The following is a 9,690-nucleotide window of genomic DNA, read 5'->3' as shown; positions in this document are numbered from 1 at the left end:
ATAAGTGACCAATAAGCACCTGAAAAGATGCCCGACAGACCTCACCAGACAAAGGGAAATGTCTATGGAAACCGCAGCGAGATCCGCCCCCGATACCTGTTAGGGTCAAAGGGCTGAACCAGCAGTGCTGGCGAGGATGTGGAGAAATTGGAACCCCTGTGCACCGTTGTTGGGAATGTAAAATGGTTTAGCCACCGCGGGAGCTGGTTCAGTGGTCCCTCAAAAAATGCAACAGAATGACATGACCGAGCAATTCCACTTCTGGGTATCCACCCCAAAGAACTGAAATCAGGGCCTCAAGAGGTATTTGCACACCTACGTTTATGGTGACCTTGTTCACAGTAGCCGAAAGGTGGAAGCAGCCCAAGTGTCCATCAATAGATGAATGGATCAGCAAAATGCGGTCTGTGCCTGTATCGGAGTATTATTCAGCCGTGAAAAGGAGAGACATTCTGACACAAGCTACAGCATGGGTGGATGTTAAGGACATGATGCTAAGTGAAATGAACCAGTCACAAAGACAAATAAGGTGTGATCCCCCTAGAAGTGGTACCTTGAGTAGTCAAACTCTTAGAGGCAAGAAGCAGAATGGCGGCTGCCCCGGCTGGGCGGGAGGGAGTGGGGAGCTATTTTTTAATGGGTTACAGAGATTCAGTTTGGCAAAGATGAAAAGAGTTCTGGAGATGGACGGTGGTGGTGCATAGCAACATGAATGTACTTAATGCGCTAAGCTGTGTATTTAGAAATCGTTAAGTTAGTAAACTTTTATGTTGTGTGTACTGTAGCACAGTTGAAAAAACAAAACCGGTTAATGTCCTACAGGGCAATTAAATCATCAGTAATCTTTGGTGTTACCTTCACTCTTGGGTATAAATGCTTTGTGTTTTTACTGGACTCGATCTGCATGTTACTATGTAACTTCACAGAGTCTGAGCTGTTAATAAGTGGCAAGGAGCCAGTGCTGGCAGGGTTACACTCCCCTAGGTCGTTAAGTAATGTAATCCTTGGGTGGGCTTGCGAAACAAAGGCTAAATGACGTCAGAGGACGTGTCCTTCTGTGGCCTTATTTCCAGCATTCGGATGGTTAGTATTATTTTTTAATACCAGTCATTTATGCCACTGTTCTTCCAACTAGTCCCTTGAGGGAAGGGGCTGGGTCTCCCTCGTCTTTGCCACCTCCCTGGCTCTGCTTTGTTGAATAGAAAGAGCAGTGTGGAGGCGCCAGTGAGGAGCAGCAGTGTTTCCATGTGTCCCTGGCCACGACCAGTCCTGTGAGTTTTTGATATTCGCACCCATCGAATGAAGACCTTGCACCCGAGTCCTGGGAGCTGCGCTGGGCATTGGGAGGTGGTGGGGGTGGGGGATGGGGTGGGGGTGGTGCTGCCTTACCGGGTTTCCTTCCAGCTCCGAAATGCGTGGATTCCAGTTTGGTCTCATGATCCACACGAGGAAGGAGTTGCTCAGACTGCTTCCAGAGGAGCCGATGCGGACACGTAAGTGGGACGTACAACCAGTAAATGAAAGGCCTCTTGCAGGCACATGCGGTGCCTGACACTTGATGCCGTGACATCGGTGGCCCTCGGCCTGGGGAACTGCTGTCTGGTAGCTCTGCTAGAGAGGGAACGGCGGTGGTTCCCTGGTGGCGGGAGCCTCTCATCCCACAGTTGGGGATGGGAGAGGGTGGAGGGTGGGTTCGGTGGGCCCCAGAGGGGGAGGCTGCAGCCTCCCAGTCTGCCTTGGAGAACAGAGCGAGTTACTGTCTTATTATGTATTCATGAGACTCTTATTGCTGTTTTCAATTAATTTCCTGACAGCTCTGGCTGCTCCTCGTCTTGTTTTTCTTAGGCGGGTCCGAGTGATCCATCAGGAATGTGGAATGACGCTCCCAGCTGGGAGCTCTGGGGGGCTCTGGCTGAAATCGACTCTGCAGCCAGGAGCCTTGCACGGCAGGAGGCAGTGGGGCTGCCTTTTTGGACAGCACTGCTGGGCCACCACTTGTCCCATGGTGTGCAAAGTCCCCACAAGCCTTTGGAGCTAGGTTCGGTTTCATCCCAGGGTCCCTCTGTGTCCCTCGACTGTGGGTGCCACCAGCTGGCTGGCTGATCCATCTGTCTGCCCCCTGCCAGCCCAGCTCGGCTCCCCATTCACAGGCGCCTGCACAGTGTTTCAGAGAGAGCAAGCCCTGGCTGCACTGGGAGACCGTGTCCCAGACCTTCTGGTGTCAGCGCGAATTAGTCACTGCCACCAAGGGGGCTGCGGGTTGGCTGGCTGGGGTTCTAGCAGCGTCTGGTGGTCTCCACTCCCTACGCCTGAGTTGGAGGTGCTTCTGGCGCTTTGGTGGTGAGTGTGCCGTGTTCTGGGCTTCCGCCAGGACACCTCCTGTCCCCTGCACCTCCTCAGCTTCAGCAGAGGAGGCCAAGAATTTCTTCCCAGCACCACAACTGTCTTCTGCTGGCTGCCAAACGCCCTTGCTCTGAAAATAACGACCAACCACCATGAAAGCCATAGGTATGGCTCCTCGGTCTAAGCAAGTACCGGGTGATTTAGGGAGAGGAAGCGGATGTCCAGGGAAAACAAGCAACTTGTCCGAGGATGCCAGCCAAAAAGAGAGAGAATGACACTCTATCAGAGCATAGTTCTAAATAATCCCCAAGCTCACGTTCTTGTTCAACTTTTCCTTTTCCACCACTTTATAATTATTTACAAGCGACATTTACTGCCCAGGCGGTGTGGCACACTTGGTTGGAGCACTGTCCCGAATGCCAAGAGTTTGCTGGCTTGATTCCCGGTCAGGGCACCTACCCAGGTTGCGGATTTGACCCCTGGTTGGGGGGCGTATGGGAGGCAACGTGCCGATGCTTCAATCTCACATGGATGTTTCTCTCTTTTTACCTAGTTTTCTGTTACCAAAAGAGCACACGCTCAACGAGGAAACGTTGAAAAGGTACAACAGTACGCAGACCAACGGACCAGCGAGACCAACAGATAACACCACACCCGAAGTCATCGGCGATTCCTATTTACCGGGATGAAATATTAACATTGCGGCTCCTTCCTTCTCGGTCGTTTTTCTCCCCGAGGGTGTGCGTACGCACATGTGCAAAACAGAATCGTATTGCTCCTTCTTTTTGGTTTCCAGATTTTTCCCCTTGACAGTATAATATGGACATTTTCCCGCATCAAAACATGGTCTTCGGTCCCCTGCCTGGTAATGCTGTCAGGCAAGGCAGGCTCTGCCCAACTTTGCTTTCTCTCTGTCCAGTCACGTGCCTCCTTTCCGGGGACCCTGAATCCAGCAGATCAGGCTGGTGTGCACCCCAGGGACTTGCTTTGTGAGGGACGCGTACCCCCTTTGTCTGTGGATCTGCCCCGCTCTGCTCAGGGCGACCTGTTCTCTTGCTCAAAGCTCCTGCTGGAGACAGAGGGACAGGGAAGGAGGGACAGGCCACACAGCCATGGCTGAGCGCCCTGCCCGGAGGATGCTCCTGAAGGCGGTGTGGCTTTGGGAGACAATTCCCACAGCGTGTTTCACGGGCATGTACATGTGTCACGTAGCCTCTGTCCAGGACGGCCAGGGTGGGGTGACCGCCCTAGAAAGGCGGGGCCTCTGGTTCAGCCCTGGCTTCTTTGCCACAAGGTTAAACAAACAAACAAACAAACAAACAAACAAACAGGCCATTTATTCCATGCCCAGGAGGGGTGGGGAAGCTGCATGGGTTGTACCCCGGCCCATCACCCACGGCCCACGGCTCCGACAGGCAGGAGGCTGGTGTCGCTGCTCGAGTTGGTTCCTGTGACGACGGCAGAGACACACCTGGGCCCTCCCACTGGGAGCTGACGCTCCGGTGATCCCGAGCCTGTGGCTGTTACCTCATTGATATTTTCCTGTGTAAGTGGATTCCTTCGGAGTAGAGTCCCCGGTTAGAATATACGTGGCGTGAGTGCCGCCATGTTCCCGTCTGTACTTGTGACTGGCATCAGTCAGTGTTGGCTGACTGCCCCACGGAGCCGACCCCCACACGTCTCTGGACGGTGGGCGATCAGTCTGCAGAACGAAACCCTTCGCCTCCCCTGGGTCGGTGTCCGATCACAGGAAGGAACTCGTGCCAAGTTCCCACTGGACTGAATATTTGGCTGGGATGGGTGTGGGTAGATGGAGGAAGCTGAGCTTAAGAGAGCCAAGGGGGCTTTTTCTGGTCCTGCCATTTTCCAACTTAAGACGAGATGAGTCTCAGCGCACAGTCACAGGCCACCTCCACTCCTGCCTGTCCTAATGCAGCTTGGGACTCTTCCCACATCTGAGCTGGAAGCAGGGGCCTGGGGAACCCTCCCCCCGAAGGGCAGGCAGGCAACAGTGTCCCGGTGCCACACTGCCCGCCCATGCCCTCGGGTCCTGTGTCCCTCGGCCACCCTGCTTCCCAAGACCCCTCCTTGAAAAGAGCCAGCTGCACCACTCCAAACCCTGCTGCTCGCGTTCCCAAGAAACGGCAAGTTTACTCATTGAATCCATCGTAGGGGAAAAGAAGGAAGTAGTCAACACTCCTGTGTTGGGGAAGGTCCCCCAATCTACCATCAAGAGGATCATTTGTTTTTAATGTAATTGCTTTTATTTATTTTAATGAAATGTTTCAAATGCATAAAAGTGCATGGATTAAAGAGTGCTACTAAAGCTCTCACCCACATACTCTCTGCAGCTGCAGAAGCGGAAGGATTGTTCTCTAATGAGGAGAAGGGAGCCATGTAGCTCCTGAACGGGGCAGGGGCGCCCGGGGGCTCCCCCGCAGGATGCGGCTGCCGCCTCCTGGTGGGAAAGTGTCTGGTGCAGATTCATCGTGCGTATGAAGCTTTGGCTGTCGGTGTTCCCGCAGCAGCTTCCGCTTATTGCCTTGTTCAATCACCACACCGGGGGCAAGCTCCTGGCTCTGTGTCTCAACTGCCGGTGGGCGCCCCCGCAGCATTGAGCCTCCGTCAGCTCCCTGTTCAGACCATCCTGAATCCCCCCCCCGCCCCCGAGTGTTTGCATGGCTCATCCCGTGCGAGGCATCACGGAGCTCAGTGGCTCTGCCAAACACCATTTGCTTACTTACAGACCACAATCTCCCTGAAACATCTTTTGGGTTTGTAATAGCAGAGCGCAGAGGGGTGGGAGGGCGGGATCAGGCCTTGTGCGTATCTTAGCTTTTCCAGGTGGGTGGGCTCCTTGGATGTGCAGACAGACGAGAGACGCACAGGGCTGGGCTGCCTTTTAGAGGGTTGGCTCACTTGGTCTCACCAGGGACCTGGGCTTTGTTCCACAGCCTGGTGGGCTGGGACCTTGACCCGTCTGCAAGGACGCAAGCTGCACTTGAAGAAGCCTGGCCACAGTAATTATTATTGGAATGACTGTCTGGGTGCGGCCCACTAAGGACCCCGGCAGTAGTCGCCCCCCAAAGTGTGCCTGACTATGCTCTTTTCCTTCTCAGAGCCCATCCGGGGGGCCCGGTGCCTCGGGCTTGGTTAGAAGTCCATGTCTGAGGACGCAGGTCTTCCGGGGACTCCTGCTGCTTGCTCTCAGGCCCAGTCTGCTCTCTCCTACTTGGATCGAATTTTTGCTCTAAACGAAACTGAACTGGGCTCATTTCTGCACATCACCCTGACATACTCTCCCCCTGCCCATCCTAAATCAGCTCTTCTCAACTTCCCCCACCTCTCAATCTGCCCACTCACTGACATCCTTTTGGGCTCAGAGAGGCTGTGGGGACAGCTCTGTTACAGGAAAACTGTCACGCTTGGCCAGGTGGCTGTCCCTCAAGCCCAGAGACTGAGCCTCTCTGGTCGAGTGCAGTGCCCATCACATGGGCACCCCCTAGTACATGTCCATCAAGTGGACTCAGGGGCTTGCAGGCGTGACTCAGCCCCAGGCCCTGTCTCCTACCCTGGGCTGACCTGCGCCCTCTGCTGCAGCCACTGACCCCCCCCCCCCATTCTCAGGGGCAGGCTCCTCGGTGTTGCACTGAAGCAACAAGGGCTGGACAGGTGTCCGCTGAGACGGGCTGCGGGGCAAGGACGCTCACACTTGGGTGGGAAGCACATGGAAACAGCAGCCACAAGATCCTGTGAGAGAACTAAAGGAAAAGTGCCAAAGAGGCCCAGAGAAGGGCACTGTCCACCCTCTCTGGTGGCCTTTCCCAGCTCCTTCCCTAGACCCCCTGAACCTCCCTCATGCCCCCCAGGCCCTCTGGTCCCACTTCTCATTCTCTAGGAAATGGCAGTCACATCAAAGTCTCTACTTTCCACTGAGGGCCCCTAAGTATTCAGCCCCAACCTCTCTCTGAGGGTCAGAGAGGTTAAGTAACTTGGCCAAGGCCACACAGCAAGGAGCAGCGGAGAAGAGGCTGTCTCTGGGATTGTGCTGGGATTTTCCAGATCGGCTCTGTGCTCCTCAGCTTTACTTGCCACCTTCTTTTCCCTGTTCTGTGTCCTGGAGGCTGACCTCTGGGGACGGTGGCATTGGTGGGGCCCAGTGCCGCTGGCTGCCAGCTGGGCGTGGCTGCTGGGGAGCTGCCTCGCAGAGGAAGGAGGGAAGGGAAACCAGGTTGTTGATTCCCCTGGCACATTCCCAGGGATGCCGCCTAGGTTGGCTGTCCCTTGGCCAAGGGTCACAGACCCTCTCGAGAGACCTCGCTACAAGACTCTCGCCTACTGGCCCAGGTGACTGACCCCAGCTTCCCGCACTAGTCCCTATGGTTAGCCTCCACTGTGCCCACGCCTTTGTAAAAACCTCGCCCCCACACCGCTTTACCCCGACTCTGATGGGCCTCCTTGCCCTCCAACTCCGGGGTGTCTGCCCGCTCACCTGGGACTAATTAGGTTCCCGGAGGCCAGCCCGCCCCTTGCCTGCAGGAGCTCCCCGCCCCGCTCTGTTTGTGGTCTCTGCCGCTTCAAAGACAGCGCTGGGCTCCCAGGGAGCGGATGGCTTTGACATTTATAGGGGAACCAGCAAGTTAATGAGCCAGAGAGACTTCTGGTGCCTGGGGAATCCTCTTATGAGAAGAAGAAATCATCCCAGACAGGAGTGTCCAGAGATTCATTGGAAACATGCAGCCAATGGCTTGGACTAATCCTGCGCTTCTTTATGATGCTGTCTCAGGACTGGACAGGAAGGAGGCTTTGTGTGTGTCCTGGGAGGGGAGACCCCAGTCACACCACTTCCCAGGAGGAGCCTCACCTGAGGAGGAAGGTGGGGGGCCTGGGCTGTCCTCTCCGGAACAGCCCCCGGGTCGTCTGCCAAGTCAGAGCCCACTTCCTCTGAGAAAGGGAACCTACGTGGAACGCCACAGCTGAAGGGGGAGCTCTCCCGTCAGATGGGGCAGGGACCCCTTCCCTGGGCCTCATGAGCCATGGGGGGCCCTTCTTCCTCCAGCACAGTCCCTGAGGCACAGCATCCGAAAACCCCTTATTTGTAGGGGAGGAAGATGAAGCGCTAAGGTGCTGCATGGCATCGGCTTGGGCACCTCTGGAAGCAGAGCCTGAGGCCAGGTCCTGGAAGCTAGAGGTTTGTTCCGGAGGTGATTCCTGCAAACAGGAGAGAGCACTGGGGGGAGCGGTGGGCAAGCTGGGAATGTCAGTAAGGAACACGTTCTCTCAGTGGGGGCTGGATTCTTGCAGGGCCTTCCAGGTTTGAGCACTGTCCACTGGCTCCCTTCTCCCCGGTTCAGGGCTCCCCAGGGTGAGGTGGGGAATAACTCCCTGCCCCTGCAGGTTGAGGTCCTGCAGGGCACAGAAGGCCTTGGGGCCCCAAGGGGGAAGCCAAGTGGCCTTCTGCAGGGAGACCCTGTCGGCACAGGTGTGTCTGAGCTCACGGGGAACTTTCTGCCCTCAGCTGCTCCTGAGGTCGGAGATGGGCCTGGGGCAGAGGACTTCTCCGTGCCTGCCGGTGGAGCCTGCTCCCAGGGACCTCTCGGAGGCTCAGAGCGTCCACGAGCCGGGCCCAGCCGCCCAGGGCTCCACAAGCAAGAAGAGCATCGGAGGTTTGCACACATGTATGAGGATGCACAGGATCCAGCACACGCACAAAGCCACAGACAGTGTCCCCATCTCTTTCTCTCACACACACTTGTTCTTGTTCACTTGACTCTTAGCATTTGAAAGGACTTTGGAAACGGAGACCAATTGAGAAAAGCAAAGACTATCTGTTCTGAGTTTACTGCAGCCGGGGAGTCAGCTGAGTCCCTTATGTCTGGGCGGAGACTCCGAGGGGGGCAGGGGACTGGGGACGCTCTGTGTTGGGACAAAGAGAGGCTTCAGGTGCCCTGACTGGGGCTGATGTCCTGGGGAGGCTGCTGGCCGGCTAACTACAGGGGGCTTCCTGTGTGCTTGGTTAGCGGGGCCAATTTGACTTTCTCTGGTAGGTCCCAGTGTGGAGGCGGGACAAAAATGAGGGAAGCTGACGGACAGCTGTCCGTCATCATCAAGTCCTGGCTGTTGGGGCTGGTCGTTTACAGGGGTGCTGTTCCGCTTCCTAGAAGGGTGATTCCAGCAGGCTGGCTCCCCAGGCCGGGCACCGTGGGTAAGGGTCTGGCTTCCCGGGCTGGCCATGGACCAGAGTTCTATTTTTATATGTGGTCTGGCCAGTCTTCATTTGCAGAGTCAGTCTCTTAGGATCTTAAAAGCTCCCAAGGGCAAGAATTGCCAACTGTGGCCTGCAGGAGTTCAGGTCAGCTTAGAGGGAGCCTTTGCACTGACGTGGTGGGACAGAAGCCAGCCTGGAGTGGGTGTAGGGGGAGTAGGAGAAGAGGGGTGCAGTCTATCTTTCTAGAAACTTACTGGGTAGGGAAGGTGAGGAATGGAGTGTGAGGTAAAGGACAGACACAGGGACTTCTGGTCAAGATGGAGGCACGGATAGAAACCCTTCGCTTCCTCGCACAACCAAAAGGAGGATAACAACCGATCTAAAGTCAGTGAACAACCAGAAGCGCCAGAAAAATCAAACTGCATGGAACTCACAACCAAGGAATTAAAGAAAAAAAATATACCAGAAGAACCAGACTGGTGTTCCAAAACAAAGAAATACGGCCCAAATGAAAGAACACACAAAACCTCGGAACTAAGCGATGAGGAGGTAGCTAACCTATCTGATGGAGAGTTCAAAGCCCCGGTAATCAAAATGCTCACAGAGCTGATTGAGCTTGGTCGAAAAATGAAAGAACAAATGAAAGATACCCAAAATGAGATAAAGCAAAATATTCAGGGAACCAGCAGTGACAAGAAGGAAACCAGGATTCAAAGCAACAATTTGGAACAAAAGGAAGAAATAAATATCCAGCTGGATCAGAATGAAGAAACAAGAATCCAAAAAAAATAAAGAGAGGCTGAGGACTCTCTGGGACAACCTGAAATGTTTCAATATCTGAATCATAGAGGCACCAGAAGGAGAAGATCAACAGTAAGAAATTGAACACTGATTTGAACAAATAATGAAGGAACACTTCCCCAATCTGGCAAAGGAAATAGACTTCCAGGAAGTCCAGGAAGCCCAGAGAGTCCCAAAGAAGTTGGACCCTAAGAGGAACACACTAAGGCACATCATCATTAAGTTACCCAAGATTAAAAACAAAGAGAAAATCCTAAAAGCAGCAAGAGATAAGGAGACAGTTGCCTACAAAGGAGTTCCCATAAGGCTGTCAGCTGATTTCTCAAAAGAAACCTTGC

The sequence above is a fragment of the Artibeus jamaicensis genome, unplaced genomic scaffold (assembly GCF_021234435.1).
Source record: "Artibeus jamaicensis isolate MK-2021 breed Jamaican fruit bat unplaced genomic scaffold, CSHL_Jam_final scaffold_1689, whole genome shotgun sequence".
NCBI classification, from domain to species: domain Eukaryota; kingdom Metazoa; phylum Chordata; class Mammalia; order Chiroptera; family Phyllostomidae; genus Artibeus; species Artibeus jamaicensis.
This window is presented reverse-complemented; position numbering follows the sequence as displayed.